The sequence below is a fragment of the Sapajus apella genome, unplaced genomic scaffold (genome assembly GCF_009761245.1).
Source record: "Sapajus apella isolate SASKATOON/1434 unplaced genomic scaffold, GSC_monkey_1.0 scaffold41, whole genome shotgun sequence".
In the NCBI taxonomy this organism is placed as follows: domain Eukaryota; kingdom Metazoa; phylum Chordata; class Mammalia; order Primates; family Cebidae; genus Sapajus; species Sapajus apella.
The window spans coordinates 11,453,227-11,469,915 of record NW_022436981.1 but is presented as its reverse complement, the minus strand read 5'-3'; the positions used below and the strand labels follow the sequence as shown (position 1 = coordinate 11,469,915).

General features: G+C 42.7%; 1 long non-coding RNA gene across 1 annotated transcript; it reads right to left on the bottom strand.

Moving 5' to 3' along the window:
• Nucleotides 1–1,451: 1,451 nt before the first annotated feature.
• Nucleotides 1,452–16,180, bottom strand: LOC116565848. Its single transcript, XR_004275620.1, has 3 exons — nt 14,568–16,180; nt 7,329–7,514; nt 1,452–6,068 (listed from the first exon to the last, which is right to left on the bottom strand). It is a non-coding gene; the product is annotated as an uncharacterized LOC116565848 (long non-coding RNA).
• Nucleotides 16,181–16,689: the final 509 nt, after the last annotated feature.

Genomic DNA, 16,689 nt, shown 5'->3' with positions numbered 1-16,689 from the left:
TTGCCTGATTGCTCAGGCTAAGATTTCTAGTAACATGTTGAATACGAGTGGTGAGAGAGGGAATTCCTGTCTTTTTCTGGTTTTCAAGGGGAATGTGTCTAGCTTTTGCCCATTCAGTGTGATTTCAGCCATCTCAGCCTGATTCCAAACCCTTGCTAGAGAAATGGCATGGTTGTTTGGAGGAAAGAAGGCATTCTGGCTTTTTGAGTTGTCAGAGTTCTTGTGCTGGTTCTTTTCATCTTTGTGGGCCGATGTTTCTTCAATCTTTGCAGTTGGTGACCTTTAGATGGTTTTTATTTTTTAAATCTTATTTGATGACCTTGAGGGTTTAATTGTGCTATAAGGTGGTCAGTCAACTGGCTTCATTTCTGGAAGATTTTAGGGTGCCAACACTCACCTCCCAACTCCTAGACTGTGTGCTCTAACTCTGGGGGACTTGCATGAAGCCTGACTTTGTTCTCTGACTCCTTGAGGTTAGGAATTACCTGCACTATGAGAGCCAAGATGCTCTTGGACCAGTGGTCACTACATCTCAATGTGTGGTGTCAGCCAAAGGGTTTTGTAGTGTAATGGCAGTTGGGTCCATCCCTGTTTGCATATGCCAGCAGCAGTGCGAGTGGTAGCACAGCAGGGTACACTCTCACTGGCTGCAGCAGTGTGCTAGTGGGTGCCAGGGTGCCTGCCTCCATGTGGGCACTCACAACAGTGGTAGAGGCAGCATAGCTCAGGGGGCAGGGTGCCCCTGCTGGTGACTTCCCACAAATGCACTGGGGGTGATGCTGGCACAGGGTCAGGGCATTGGTAGGCACAGGTCTGTGTGCACTCTCTGTGAACCACATGCAGGGGTGGTCACTCAGAGATGGAAAGAGTCTGCTGTTCTCTGTTCCTAGTTGCACTCCTGAGGCAGTGTTGGTGCAGGGATGGGGTACTGGTGGGGGTGGGGCTGACTGGCTCTGTGCCCACCCAGTCTCCAACTGCAATGGCAATTCCTCTGGAGAAAGGAGTGCGGAGTGTACTCCCACCACAACAGTGGCAGGACAGGGTGCATGCACACGTGCACATAAGCAGGGCAGAAAAGGCAACCCCTTTGCCCCCCTGCATACATACCACAGCAAAAGAATGTGAAAGGTGTCCATGGGCCTGGGGGAAGCTACAGCAGATGGAGGGAGTGGGTGGGCTGGTACACGGCCATGTGGGCCACCCCACTGGGGCTCTCTGCTTGTCAGGCACTGTCTGCCAGCATAGGAGTTATGATGCAGGCCCTCAGGGCACCTGAAGCTGCCTGACAAGCAGGTGTGGCCAGCCTGGGGTCTGGGGAGAGGCCAGCAGATCACGAGTGCTCAGGTTGGACTGGCCCCATCTGATAGGCAAGACCATCCTGCAGAGTTCAGCTTTGACAGTTCCTCTAGAGCCAGAGTCTCTTCTGGGAGCAATTCAAGCCTAGGGGGATGGGTGTCCCTGGCTGTACTCTGCTACAGATGCTGCTGCACCAAACCTTTGGGCTCCACATCGGCTGGTGTCCTGCCCCTATCACTTCTCTAAGCCGCCTGTTTGCCAACTCTGTGCGGCAAGCATCTGTGGTGGTCAAGAGGATTCCTCCTGCCAGGATTCCAGAGGCCTATGGCAAGAGTGGGCTGCTCCTTACCAGTTCAACTGACTCATTCCTGTGGAGCCATTGCAGACCAGGCACAAGTCCAGGTACATGGTAACCCCACGCAGAGTTCCCAGCTTCCTCCACTTTCAGCGCAGTTTCTGAGTCTTCCCTCCATCAACTCTCAGTGCCTTCCCTCTGAAGATTTGTTAAAAGTGTGCCAGTCATCCGGGTCCCTCAGTGGCAGCTGTTCCACCTGTCTGCATAGTCAGCCATCTTGCCCAGTACCATCAAATATTTCTTGATATAAGAATAAGTTTAGAGGTAAGATGTATGTCTTAGGAAGGATGGGTGTTGGCAGGCTCCAGAATCGACATGCTAGAGATAGAAGAGGCCTCCCATTGCATTCTCAGAGCATGGTGGGGGTGGTACAGTCCTGCTACAAATAAGTAGCCCTTTCACAAAGTTGTTTCTTTCTGACTCACTCCCACTGAGCCTGCTTTCTAAAATCAAGACCTCAGTTCTTGAAGCCAAGCTTGCCCATATTTAATTCCATAGCAACAGGAATATTTATTCCACACATACCTTGTAAAAGGAAGGCATTTTGCAATTGATTTGTGGCAAAATGAAGGTGATGTTCTATCCATTGACATCACTGTCACGCCCACACCTGTGCAGCCACCAGCCAACCTCAGCTGTAATATTCCAGGTTGCCAGTTTTCTTCCACTTGGCTCCTTTTAGCAGCCCAGCTAAAAGCTAGGTCTGAAGATATTTTATCCCCTTGGCATTTTAGCTTAAAATGGATTTCAAATCAAGACACTTTGCCAGGGAGAACATGGGGTTTAAAGCCAAACTCCTCAGGAGGTTTTGCTCCTAACCAGAGTGTCTTCTGTACTTCATGAGATTCTCACTACCTGAATAGATTCCCTGTGATTCTGTTTGCTTTCCTCACCAAAAAGCTGCAGAGAAGGAGCGAAAAATAACACATATTCCTAATTTTGAGATGTCTGAAGTGTGAAAGATACTTTTATGAAATACTATTAAAGTGTATGAGAAAGTAGTTAACAAGAAAATAGGCTCAGTTCTTACTTTCCCTGCATATTTTTTTTTACTCTTAGCAAATAATGCCTTTGTTCCCAATACAACCTCAGTTCTAAAAGCACATTATTTTGCCTTCCATCTTTCTTTCCTTTAATTTTGGCAAGAAATTACTGGGAATAATAAACACGTTACTGTCTTCACAAGTTAAAAATACAGGTGAAAAAATTTAATTGATTGAGTGAACAAGCCTGATGTGGGGAAATGTAATCATAAAACAGTTTTATGTTTTTGTTCTGTGCTTCCCCCAGGCCCTTGGTGAAAATACAGGCTGTCCTTATGATTTTTCTGGTCACTCATAGTGAATGCAAACATCCTCAATGCAGAAATCTGAAACTACAGGACTTTATCAGAATCTAAGCAGGCACAGGACATACAAATTGTGCCTTCTCCCCTTCCTCCAGCGAGGCCTGGTCCTGGGCAGGACTCCAGTCCTGCAGAAAGGGCAGCGTCAGCATCTCTCCCCTTTCACCAGCTAGCATTTCTCCTCTGCCTCTGCCAGATTGCTTGCCTGGTGTTGGACTGCCCCTCTGCTGCTGAAGAGCGAGGGAGGGGAGGTAAGCGGGGAAGGAAAGTTCTCCCAGTTGGCACTGTTGTAAGCTGGCTTCATGCATTCTGAGCCTGGCAGTGATGTAGAGCTGACTGTTTCTCTTGCTGGTGCTTTTGTGGAAGTTTTTGGCAACCTCCTCATCAATGTGGATCTCTCCCTGCAATTCTCTTGACCCAGGCCTGTGCATCTCTATCCCAGCTGGTTGTTTGAGGTTTCTAGGAATCTAGTTCATCTACAGCTTCTCTTTGCAGAGCTATATTAGCCTTTCCAGGTAATCCCCTTAGATAAGGCTTGAGGTGACCCCCCTGCTTCATCTTTCATTTGCACCTGGTTATCATCCAGGGGAAACTTCCTGACAACCTCTGGGAGGTCTGGTCCAATCCTGATGCTGCTCTTCTTCATACCTCTGCCCAGCCAGCCTCCGGACCTTTACTCAGGAGAGTGTCAGTCTTCAGGCCATGCTGACCCTATAACTCTAGGAGGTACATATTTAGCTAGCTGGGGATGGGCTGTTGAGGCTTCTGCAGGGCTTGGAGATGGGGCAGGCACCGCTCACTCCTCCCTGGTGGGGTTCCTAGGGGAAGGGCAGACTCACAGCACACTTACAGCTCTTTGTACACAGCCTTCCCAACTCTAATTTCCTAACATCTCACCCCTTTGATGTGTGAACAAGGTTTAGAAGTCAATCCAGCTCTGACCACCTCACTTTTGACAAACATTACAAAATGGGATGGTCTCTCACACAACTAACTTCTAAAAGTATCTCAGACAAACATTTCACTTAACATCCCATTCCATCCAGTCCACCCAGTAAAGAGCAAGGTGACTGTGTCTTTGTGCAGAGCAACTGGACACACAATATAAGAAAAGAAAAGACAAGACAGAGCGAGATTTCCTCTAAGCAGATGGTAGTTTTGGCAACAGTGTTTCAAAGAAGGCCATTGCAGACATGAAGGCAAAAGTGAGTAAATACAGAGCAGAGGATTTTTGCTGTAGAGATGGGCAGAAGGAATGGATGCTGGAAAGGAGGCGGGTAGGCTTTCACAAGTGGGATATGAAAATGAACAAATTACAGATAAATAAACCTTGTGCAGCATAGTTGGTCTGTGGGCCTCCTTTTATCCTTTCCAAATAGAATGACCTATTCTGCTCTCTGATTTTATAAATATCATATATTTCCTAAGTAAAGAGATCCTTTTATTTTCTAGTAGTGACAGAAGAGGAAAGAGGTGCTCAATCATTTAGGCATGTACGGATGTTGTTCTGTGCTAGATCCTAGTGGAATGAAAACCTATAAAATACAGTCTCTGCTTGCAGGTAGTTCATTTCCTAGCAGGGAGAGAATCTAGAAGGGCCTGTTAGAGAAGGAGACGTGGAACTGAGCTGTGAGAGATAACGGAAGTGCAATGAAAGGCCCTTGTTGGGAAGGCCATTCCAGCCAGGAGGGGCGGACAAACAAAAACCTCTCTGAAGATTAGCGTTGCCTGTAGCATGAACTGAAAAGGTAGGCAGCAGGTAGTTAGATCAGGTCTCCTCTGGCTCTCTATGAGATTATATTTTAGTCTTTGCAATGAGTAAACTCAGAGCATTTTAAGGAGGAGAAAATGAGAATATTTCTTGAAAGACCCATCTTGGGGTCAGGTTGAAGAGTGACACACAGGATTTCGAGACCAGAAGCAGGGACAGCAAGTGAAGACCACCGCCAGCTTAGGTGAGATTAAAAGCGGGTGAAGAGTTGGGCCAGTTAAAAAACTTCTTGGGGAGTCAACCCATAATGAAGGCTGCATTAATTAGGATGTAGGCTAAGATGCTATAACAAGAAAACCTAAAACAGTAGCTTAAATGTCTCATAGTATTCTAAACTTGTGTGAATAGGCTAGGGCAGGGGTCATCAATGACAGCCTGGGGGTCAAATCCAAACTACTGCCTGTTTTATAAATAAAGTTTCATAGAAACCCAACCATGCCCACTCATTTCCCTGGTGGCTATACCTGCTTTTCTTCTACATAGCTAGTTGAGTAGTACAACCGTGACATTAAGGCTAGAAAGGCCTAAAATATTTGCTGTCTGATCCTTAGCTATCCAGTAAACCCCTGGTCTGGGACAAACAGTTGTCTCCAAGTTTCATGTCATCCAGGAATCCAGGCTGGGGTGGTGAGCTCAACTATCTCCAACCAGGACCTTCCACCCTGGGTCCAGGTGTTCACCAGTTCCCAACCAGGGAATCCCAGTCTGCTCTCAACCTAGTAAGTCACTCAACCTTACACAGCCACAGAGAAGACTGGGAAATGCAGACTCTAGCGACTCGACCATAGGTCCAGCTGAAACATCACTGCCACTGTCTACTCGAAGACACACATACTCACATTTTGACATCTCTGAAACCAGCATTCATTTTACAGTCACTCTCAGCCTAGACTGAAGTTGTGTTTTTCCAGAGCTGATTTGCATCTGTTTCTTCCAGTAATCTAGGGGCATTCCCAACATGGGATGACTTTAAATTACATTCCCTGTGTGACCAAACAAAGTAAAGGAACAGGGGCCAAACTAGCCCTTTTATAATAACATTCAACCCTCCCATGAGGACAATGCTCTCATGGTCCTATCCCTTCCCAAAGCTCTCCTCACCTCACATCGCCACGAGAGCAACCAAACAAATTTCAGCTGAGTTTTGAAGGGGACAAACATTCAAATCATAGCAATATCTAAAGGATATGAGATTATTATCTTGAGGAGTTATCTGCTGGATGGCAGGCATACTTCTGTTTCTCCTCCACTGAGGTGCAGCCTTTGATGTACCACCTTTGTTTGGGGTTTTTTCTTTCTTACTGATGAAATAAAACATAATACATCTCACAGTAATGGTATCTCTGATTTTTAAAAACATGGCAAAAGAATAAAAAAGGATAATGTATACTAGTGGGCAGTTTAATAGTCTACTCCAGGTGTTAATACATCCACTAGAAGTTTTATAAGATGGGGAAAACAAAATATTTATCCAAACTCTTCCCAGCAACAGGATTAAGTGAAGTTGGAACAAGCATTTGGAGAACGGCTATGTAGTGAGATCCCTGAGGGCCATGCTTGAACCATGAACGGCCTTCTAAGGCATGTATGGGGGTGGTCTGAGTTTATTGCTGAATTTTATTGTGCTAAGTGGGGTATGGAAATGTGGAGCAGCATGGAATGGCATCAGATCCTACAGCAAGCATGCATACCAACAGCTCTCCTTCCTCCAGTCCTCTCCCATACAACCCCATCCTCTAAAACAAGTGAAAATAAATGCAAAATAACAGTTAGTAGGGTCCCCAAACAACTCATCTGCCTGTGGTGGCCACATACCTGAGTGTGGTCTTGAATGAGAGTTGTTGAGGCAGGAACCAGGATGTAGTGATGGAGATGTCGAGGCAGGAATGAGAGCCGAGGACGTAAAGGTAGTAGGATGGATAGGCAGAGATAGTGGTGCGCTTGGTTTCAGGCTGGGGTAACTCTGTGTGTGGCAGTGCTATTAACTGCACAGAAAACACACTCAGAAAAAGAAGCAGATTTGGGATTTGTGTGTAGAGAAAATTTGACACTGGGGGGCAGATTATATTTGAGGTATCTGCTCATTCAACAGGGAAAGGAAGCAAAAGGGCCAGGAAATGCACACCCTAAACTGAGAAAAAAAAACAAAACAGTTTTTCTTTACATGTTAAAGATCATTCAATAATCAATTGGGAATGGATGGAGGAAAGGTGAGATCCCTGAAGTTTAGATACAAATAGCATGCTGAAGTTAGTCAGCTGAAAATATTAATAAAATTAGAAATGCCATTAATAAATAAGTGTGTCATATGACGTATGTTTGTCATTCCTACTCCTTCTAAGAACCCCATATGATAAACACTATCATATCCTTGGTGGAAAAGAGGTTCCAAGCTTTCAAGAAACTTGTCAAGGACACTGTAGGTCTCAGCATTATCTCCACAATGCCTAGCACATAACAGGGACTCAGTAAATATCAGTTAACTGACAGCTGCATAATAAGAAACTAAGCCCCTATGTGGACAGAGGTCAGAACTCTTTCCATCAGCTAGACTGCCTCACCTGGTAGAGAGTTGCCTTTTTCTTAGCACCATTTATGGTCTTGGTCTCCAAGATGTCTTCTGCTGTTTACTGTTCTCCAAGTTTCTCTGTCTTTTCTTTCACTTCCCCTCCTGTTCTTCCTATCCTTCTTCCTTGGTTCCATAGCCATTTCTTGATCTACTAACAGCTTCTTCTCTTAGATATGACCTAAAATGATTTATACATCATGGAATTAGCACAGTAAGACATTTTTTTAAAAAAACAAACTACAACCAAAAAAAAAAAAAAAAAAGTGAGATCTTAAAATAAGAATTCATTTACTTCAAAGCTCATATAAGACAAGTTTAATTTTTCAAATAGAAACAAATTTACATGAGAGAAAATGCTTTCCCAGAGCATGATATATAAACATTGTGAACTTGGAGCATCATCATGATGAGAAGAGACTGATCTCACAATGTAGTTACAATCTTCTCTGGGTATACAATTTTTTTGTTGTTAATTTAGGGTATCCCTGTTTTACTGCTGATTAGCTCTAATATTTTGCAGAGAATTTTCTCTTCAATTATAATGGCCATTATTGGCTTTCTTCACAACATCTTATCATACCTTCTGCTTCGAATTATGATTTGAAGAAACATTTTCTAGCATAAGCACCATCATGCAGCCCATGTTTGTATAATGTATTGTTATAGGACATAAAAAAGACTTAACCTGGTTAATAGGGACAGTGGTCAGCAGAATTCTCTGCAGAAGTAATTGATACATGATCGTGCTTAGGAGAGCAGCTATTTGTTTACAAGATAACTTTCGCCATGAAATGAAAATAGCATGAATGTATTTAATCAATTAGCTAGCTTTTTTGATGGGGAGAAAGCTAATGGATAATTAGAATCACTTCATTTTTAAATATAAAGTAAAACTTAATTTCATATGACATTATTTGACATACACTGTAACTACATACATTTGATAAAAATCAAAGGGGTCTTGCTTTTCAGGACTTTTCAGGAGGATGAAAAAGATTATTTCTCTATTCTCCTGGCATATCTCAAGCAAAATGTTGAATGTACACACTACGTTTTTTTAATTCAGTGATGATGGGAGAGCAGAAAATGTAGGAAATTAAGGAAACATGGGGTCAGTCAACTGCATGCCATCTTGTAAGATTACTTTCTAAAAATATTCTCTGAAAAAAGTAAAATAATCCTATTCTTCCAGCCATCTGATTTACTAACACTATTAATAACAAAATGTATCATCAAGGGTTTGGTCCTGCAAAGGCAAAAGCCTTTACTGGATTAGAAATTAGACAATGTAACAAGAAAGATGGGGAAAATATAAACTATGTACTTCAGGCTCACAAGATAAATTATGGCATCTGGAATCAGAAGACAGTTTAGTTTCACAAATTAATGATTCCTAATCTCTTGTCATGAACAATAAATACTAATAAAAAGTGAGGTTTTTACAATTGTTGAACTACTTTACACTCCCACCAACAGCGTATAAGTGTTCCTTTTTCTCTGCAACCTCGCTAGCACCTATTACTTTTTGTCTTTTTAGTAATAGCCATTCTGACTGGTGTGAAATGGTATTCCATTGTGGTTTTGATTTGCATGCTTCTAATGATCAGTGATGTTGAGCTTTTTTATTCATATGCTTGTTGGCTCCATATATGTCTTCTTTTGAATAGTGTCTTGTTCATGTCCTTTGTCCACTTTTTAATGGAGTTGTTTTTATCTTGTAAATTTAAGTTTCTAATAGATACTGGATGTTAGACCTTTGTCAGATGCATACAGGCAAGAATTTTCTCCCATTCTCTAGGTTGTCTGTTTACTCTGCTGACAGTTTCTTTTGCTGTGCAGAAGCTCTTTAGTTTAATTAGATCTTATTTGTCAATGTTTGCTTTTGTTTCAATGGCTTCTGGTGTCTTCATCACAAAATCTTAACAAAACCCCATGATGCAAGTTTACCTATTAACAAACCTGCACATGTACCTGTACAACCTGAATTTAAAAGCTTAAAAAGCTGGGTTTTGTTTGTTTGTTTTTTGTTTTGTTTTTGATGGAGTCTCCCTCTATTGCTAGGCTGGAGTGCAGTGGTACCATCTCGGCTCATTGCAACCTCCACCTTCCGGCTTCGAGTGATTTTCCTGCCTCAGCCTCCCGAGTAGCTGGGACTACAGGCACACTCCACCATGCCTAGCTAATTTTCATATTTTTAGTAGAGACGGGGTTTCACCATGTTGGCCAGGATGGTTTCGATCTCTTGACCTTGTGGTCTGCCCACCTCAGCCTCCTAAAGTGCTGGGATTACAGATGTGAGCCACAGTGCCCAGCACAAAAGTGAGTTTTTTTTTAAAAAAAAAAGTCTTAGAAGAGAAATTGTTTGAAATTTAATACATGCTCAGAAAATAACCAGATTTAAGATGACTGGAATGGACTAACACATCTGTAGAGCACACTGTAATGTGCAGCTGAGACCCCCTTCAGAACTAAGGCGCTCATTCCCCCAGCTGTCCAGTGAGTCGGCTGCTCATTGCTCACAGAAACTGCCGTCTACCACAGGAAACGGCCTTGCCCAAGTTTGCACCTCCTTTCCAGTTGCAGTCTACATCTAATTACTGGTTGTAGGGTGCAGCCTGCTTTCTTGCCTCAGCTGGGATCCTGAGCTCTTTATTAACCAGTTGAAGCCTCAGTTGCAATTGCACTGCAGTTCCACTTTCCCACTGCCCAATTTTGCTTTCCTTACTCCTTACCAGTGTTGCCAAGAGCACTCCCCAGTAAACCTCCTGCATCCAAATGGGCATCTCAGAGTCTATTTCCCAGGGACTCAAGTTACAAAAACAGTAAAGCAAAAAGTAAATTGGTTTTTAGATCTAAGTTTTCATGTAGTAGATCAAAACACAATTTCCCTATTTTCCATTCAAAGATTATAAAGAAAATACTTGAGACAAAGTCAAGTAATAAGTAACCACAAAGATTTAGAAACAGTGCCTCTCAGGGCCAGGTGTAGTGGCTCTAGTCTATAACTCCAGCTGTTTAGGAGACTGAAGCAGAAGGATCACTTCAGGCCTGGAGTTCAAGACCAGACTGGACAACATAGTGAGACTCCTCTATTTTTTTTTTTAATTAGCTGGGAAACGTGACTCACTGCAGTGAACTATGATTGCAGCATTGCACTACAACCTGGGTGACAGAGACCCCGTCTCAACCGAAAAAAAAAAAAAAAAAAAAAAAAGGAAAAAGAAACAATCCCTTACATTTGTTCAATCCTCAGAAGAGGGGGCTGCACTGAATCTAAAAAGTTAACTGGCAAGTTTATCTCAGCTGTAGTACTGGAAAATCCAGTTTCTGAGGCTAATTCTGTTCTGCTTGAAATGCTGTCAGCCTAAGAAGCACACAGAGTTCTCCAATGATTAACTAGATGTGATGCATAAATGCAGTGGAGAAATCTCGTCTGGAATATACTGTCAAGTGGCAAAGAAAATGGGGATCTCTACTGAAAATGCTCCAGCTTTGGTGAAGTTTTTTCATCAATCTTTAATTGGGCAGAGAAATACCATATGTGATTCTTATTTCATATTAATACAATCTCTTTCTTCCAAAAGTTACAATAGACACAATGAAATAATATTTCCACTTTGAAAGTTAATTTTCACAATAGGCCTGTCTAGCAGGCAGATTTCTGCCTCCTGCTTTTGTAATCATCCTCTTTGCCTCCCTACATGTGCTATTTACAAACCCAGTCTTCCTCTCATCACTGCCCTTTTTCACCCCATCAACACCCACAGACACCTATTACATCTCATTTTTCTTTACCTTCCTCCCACTCGCATCCAAGCTAATGAGTTTCCTCCAACAAGACTTTTTACAGCTTAAACTATATGTTTGATGTTAATCAACTGATAAGAAGCTTCCTAGAAACTTCCTTACTCATTACAGAGGAAGGCGTGTCAAAGGCATAAGGGTTCAAGCTACAAGACATGACCTGTTGATGAGTTATGAAATTAATTTATTTGATTTTTATGAGCACTAAAAAATGATAAAATTGGAAATATCAGAATTTCTTGCACATAGTTAAAGTACTATGTTGGGAAACTTCAGTTTCAGCTGTGTACATGTATGTGTTTACTGGGTTACTACCTAACAGTTTCCTTCAAGAACCAAGTAGAAATTTGGAGAAAGAGGGAGCATTCCACAGAGTCAAATGCAGCAGGCAGGTCTAGAAAGGCAAGAGCTAAATCAGTGTCCATCAGTTTTGGCCCCAAAGAGGTCTGCTGACCTGGCTAGAGCTGTTCCACCATGCTGGGTATGGAAGGCAGAGTTTTCACGGTAGTGCGCAGAAACTTAGAAGTGGGAAGAACAAGAATAGACCTGTTTTAAGAACCTTTGCAGAAAAAAGTAAAGAAGACAACGATGGAGGGGACTTAAGAGTCTATTTCTCGGGGACTCAAAGTTAAAAGCAAAAAGTAAACTTGTCTTTAGAATAAGTCTTCAGGTAGTAATCAAAAAATAATTTCCCTATTTGCCAATTCAATTCCCTATTCCCAATTCAAATATTGTAATGATATTGTAATGAAAACACTTGAGACTATAAAAGTTGAGTAAAAGTAGCCACAAGGATTTAGAAACAATGCCTATTAGAGCGGGGTGCAGTGGCTCTAGGTTTTTGAGCTAGATGATCAAGGCTTTTTGCTCATTTAGAATGGGACGTAAACATGTTTATAGCAGCTGCTGAAATACAGGATAAAATGGATCATCAATGGAATAAACTCTAAGAAAAAAAGGATCAGAGAATGGCTGGAAGAACTAGCTGGGATGAGGAAGTGAGGTCTGGGAGAGGAGAGAGTCCAGCAAAGGCATTCGGTGGCTGTGGGTAGTAGGGAATAAAATCTGGCAATTCACTCATGAAAGCCTTTATTTCTTCCATGAGTCAGGGCTGACATTCAGTATCTAAATGTGCAATGTGCTGCCTTAGCCATTCTTAAAATATTGCATCTCTTCCTACAGGATGCTAAATAGTTTCAATCACGGGGTCTACACATCATGCAATGATGTCGCTCAGCCAGGCACACAGCCCATCCTTTAAGACAATTGAATAGAAATGTAAGATAACAGTAGGGTCCCCAAACATAATAACAATGGGACCCAAGAGAGTGTTGAGGGTGTGCTCCAGCTCCTGAGCAGTCTGAGAAGGGGGTGGCCCCAGGCATTTGCTGCAAAGCATCCTGATGTTGGCAGAGCAAGTGGCAGGGCAGGTCATGCTGTTGGTAGAGAACAAAGAACAGGATCTCTGAGTTTCGCCCATTTGGAAAGCCTGGTTGTCCAGACAGGTGTCTGGCTGTGCTAACCAGGCGACACATCCTTCGCCCTCTGGTGGCAAAAGATAGTAGATTGCACCTATTGACTAGAGGCAGAAACTCCTGCAAACTGTCTATAAAGGGTTAAATAACAAATATTTTAGGCTTTGAGTGCCATTTGGTCTCTGTATACTTAAAAATGGACATAGCCATGTTCCAAGAAAACTTTACTCATAAAAACAGGCAATGGGTCATTGTTTAAGAGCCCCTGGACTTGAGTATTTTAATAGGAATACTATCAAAAAAAGTTTGATGTTGTTCCAAACACAAATGGTGGCCCAGGGAAGGGCATCGTTTAGACAGCAACCACCTAGATGAAAGAAGCCACAAAGACCAATAATTATTTGAAAATTACAACATGATTAATGATTAGAACTACTACTCAGATCTCTAGGGAAGTAGCTTTATGATACATAGAATATTACGTTAGATAATAAAAAGGGACAGCTTTTAAAATATGTGTATTGATCTATATATTACCATATATTTCCATACCACTTTGCCATTTTGAGGATCATCCTTAGGGTGGCAAGGGGATAATGAATTTGGAGAGAGTGATGAGACCTTGGAAGAGTTGAATAAGGCAACTTTTTTCCTCAGGACACTAAAATGATTGTCATGCTACATGCAGAATACAGATGAGGTTGGAGATCCTGAGCTTGGGTGTCTCCCAATCTAAAATACCAAGATTGGAAGATTTCTCCCAAAAGTCCAGGTATAAGGATAGATTGTGGGTTGGGAGGTTTTTGACCTGAATGTCTGGCACAGACACACAAATGAATAAGATTTGGTTCCTGCTCACTGAAAGTTCACGGTGTGTGGGCTGATATGACAGCAGGCAAGTCAGGAAGTGTTAATATATTCCAACCACATCTGGCCATCTGCATTTTCAGTCTTTTCCTTAGGCACTCATCCAGAGGTAAGCATGCGTTCTACTTCTGTTAGCACTTCCTCTACTTCTCTTAGCTTGTATAGATTAGCAAGAGGAGCCTAAAGTTCAGCACATGGCTAAGATCAAATGCTCTTATGCCTCCCCATATGGAGCAAATATGATGCGTTTCAGGATAGCAGAAAGAGTGGTAATTGCTGAAAACCTTCAATGTGCTCTGTCATCTAATTCTCCAGAAAGTCTTGAAGTAAGTATTATTCCCATTTTACAGATGAGTTCACTAAGACTTGGAGAAGTTAAGAAAAACCTCTCAAGCTCACAACATTAAGTGCCATAGCTGAATTTAAATTCAGGTCTGCTTAACTCTAAAGCCCCTGCTCCTCCCAGCACACTAGAGCAGTGGTTCTCTAAGTATGTTCCCAGTAGCAGCAGCAGCACATAAGAACATGTTAGAGACATGCAAATTCTCAGGCCCTACTGCAGACCTGCGCAATCAGACTCTGAGAGTGCGATCCTGCAATCAGCTTTAACATTGCCACCTGGGGACTCTGATGCATGTTCAAGTTTGGAAACTACTGCACAATAGCCTTAAAGAAGAAAAGGATACTCCAGTAGGTGCCAGGCTACATGAGAGTGAGCAAGACAGGCGCAGCCACACTGAGCAGCCCTGGACAAACCTAAGGAGCTAAGGGTAGAGATGACTCTTCTCCACCTGTATGCCTGACTGAGCGACATCATTGCATGATGTGGTTTTTCTGCCCCTCACATTGTACTGGTTCTTTAAAGAGAAAGTAGTGATGATAGCAGAAAAGAACCATATCAGAGCTTTATATTTGGTTGTCAACATCATTTCTTCTAAAAACCTAACTGCTACATAGATGTGCTATTCTTGAGATGCAGAATAAAAGGTTAGGTAATTTACCCAGGGTCATGTGACCACAGGTGACAAACCCTGGGTTTCCCAAGGACTGCTGCTACCCAGGTCCCAGGGGCAAACCCCTTTTACCTGCTGGCATGCATCAAGACGACAGGCAGCCACTGATGGGGAGGAAGTCGACATCAAGCTGGTCATGTCATCTAGCTCGTGATTTTTCTACACTGAACACCTTCCAGGTGCCTAAGTGAGAACACAACATGCATGAGGGCTACTTCACATCTGTCAGAACCCTGGAAAATACCTTCCTGGGTGCCTCTGCCATTCTCTGTGAGAAAGAGACAGAGCCAGAGCCTGACACCTCCCATAGCCATCAATGGCAACACTCCTGACCCTCAGACATTCCAAAAGAATTAAAACCAAGAGCAACCCCAACCTAACAGACCCAGCCCATAGCTTCTTCTCGAAACTTCCCAAACTAACACCGAAACTTGCCCCACCTATTATGCCTCTGGGCCAATGGGCAGGACCAAAATTCAGGAAGATCATTCAATGCCCAGACAAGTAAGTCAGTTGTTTTGTTTTTCCAAGCAGTGCTGAGGGAGGTTTAAACAAACAAGTGCTCACACCTACAGCCAAGGAAGGGCAAGAAGCAGCTGCCAGGTGTGTGAACATGAACACCAGACACTCGGGATCCAGACAGTCTCCCAGGAGAGCCCATTTCCAATGTATATTTCCTTCAGTTGCTCAGTTAAGTGCGAGTGAATGGGCAACTTTTGGCAAGCTGCTTTTTTAAAGCAGTAAGACCTCATTTATGACTTACCTTGAGAAAGCATCAAAAGAGAGGTATTTGCAGACTCTGCATTACACGGCATCAGGTGTGGGGTGTCACTCTATTATACCCTGTTACAAGCCCGGTTTCTTGCCATGGGAAGACTCCATAGGACCTTCTCTATCACCGGGTGGTGGAGCCAGTTTCAAATAAAATTAAACATTGCTTAGTCACACAAGTTTTCTATTCTTCCTGTTTTCTGCTTCTTTGATTAAATGAGAGTTCCTAAAGGGGCAATGATTATTTGTCAAATCTTTCACAACAACCCTTTATAAAAAGAGGACTTTAAATAATAAATTATGAGTCATCTTTCTTATTTCCCCCAAATGGCATGAAGGTCAAGTTGCAGCACCATAGATTTCCAAGTGTTCATTATCTGTCTTTTCTCCAAGGATAGGCTATTAAAGGTAGTGAGTATTAAAAGTCATTCCTGACTAATTAGCTCACTCTGGAGCTCACTGCCAATTTTTGGAAGATGTTGAAGCTTTCTCAGAGAGCTGATTACCAAACTGTCACTCTAGTTAATGTTGAAAATATCCATTTTTTTTCCCACTAGCCAAATACTTTATCTCCCAAGTTGCTTAGTATTTGCATATAGTTTGAGATGGTAGAACAAAGACCCCATGAACATTTCCACAGCACTTAACCCAGGACAACATACAAGAAGTGAATGAAGGTGGCAGGATGGTTAGAGCAGGGATTTCAAACCTTTTTGGCACCAGGGACCAGTTTCATGGAAGGTAATTTTTCCATGGAGCAGTAAGGGGGAATGGCTTCAGTGTAAGTGCATTACACTTACCATGCACTTTATTTCTATTGTTATTACGTTGTCATATATAATGAAACAATTACACAACTCACCATAATCAATGGGAGCCCTGAGCTTGTTTTCCTGTGACTTGATGGCCTCATCTGGGGGTGATGGGAGACAGTGACAGATCATCAGGCATTAGATTCTCATAACAAGCGTGCAACCTAGATCCTTCGCATGTCCAGGTCACAATAGGGTTTGCACTCCTATGAGAATCTAATGCTGCAGCTGATTTGCCAGGAGGCAGAGCTCAGGCAGTAATGCTCACTCATCCACTGCTCACCTCCTGCTGTGCGGCTCAGTTCCTAGCAGAACAAGAACAGGTTCCTGTCCCTGGGGTACAGGTTGGGGACCCCTTGGTTAGAGAATGCAGAATCATAGTGTTAGCAACCACTAGGCACAAATGAAGGCCCAATTCTGCATCAATTTCATTAAATGTTGCTCGGTTCCATGCCAGTCTTTGTCTATAGGCCTACATAATTTTGATAAAAACAGAACCATCACCATTATGATAAATACAACTCTAAATGTAATTACAGGTTCACAGTGCTTTGGCTGGGGGAGGCGAGCAAAGCAAAATAAAGGGTTGATTGAAATGTCAACGGGGATGT